This window comes from Marmota flaviventris, chromosome 3, assembly GCF_047511675.1.
Source record: "Marmota flaviventris isolate mMarFla1 chromosome 3, mMarFla1.hap1, whole genome shotgun sequence".
Lineage (NCBI taxonomy): Eukaryota > Metazoa > Chordata > Mammalia > Rodentia > Sciuridae > Marmota > Marmota flaviventris.
This window is the reverse complement of record NC_092500.1, coordinates 132,356,714-132,357,270: the sequence shown is the minus strand read 5'-3', so window position 1 is coordinate 132,357,270 and position 557 is coordinate 132,356,714.

Genomic DNA, 557 nt, shown 5'->3' with positions numbered 1-557 from the left:
TCCCAACTCAGTGAGACCTTAGTTATGAGTTTCCTTTCCCTGAACCAGACTGACAGTTGCCAGTAGGCAAAAAGTCCAGGTGGCATGCGCTGTGCTCATCTTGTTTTGTTTCTATTCTCTCAGGTAAACAATCCAGAACAGTCTGTTGTCTAACGTCTGAAAAGAGTTGTTTCCTACATGTTCGGTTTTCTCATTTTTAGAGTGGGACACCAACTGCAGACCCATTTTCTTTTCTTGCGGCAAGGTAAGACGTCTTATAAGTTATTTCATAAATTGTGTATGTAATGGAAGAAAAGCCTTTTCTTTGTGATGTCCCTGCCTCCTCCCTCAAGAAATGCTGACGGATGATTTTTTTCAGATGATTTCCGTCTACCTACAGGCTCTTCATCTCTACCCGCCCCCTGGCAGCGCGCGGTTTGTCCACGCCCACTCGCTTCCCAGCTAGCGCCTCCCGCTTCTTCCCGCTCCCGCCCTTGGCAGCTGCGCGCTCGTCCCGCGCGCGCCAGCTCACTGCGCCTGCGCGGCGTGCGGACGCCACACGCTCCCGGAAGTGGGAG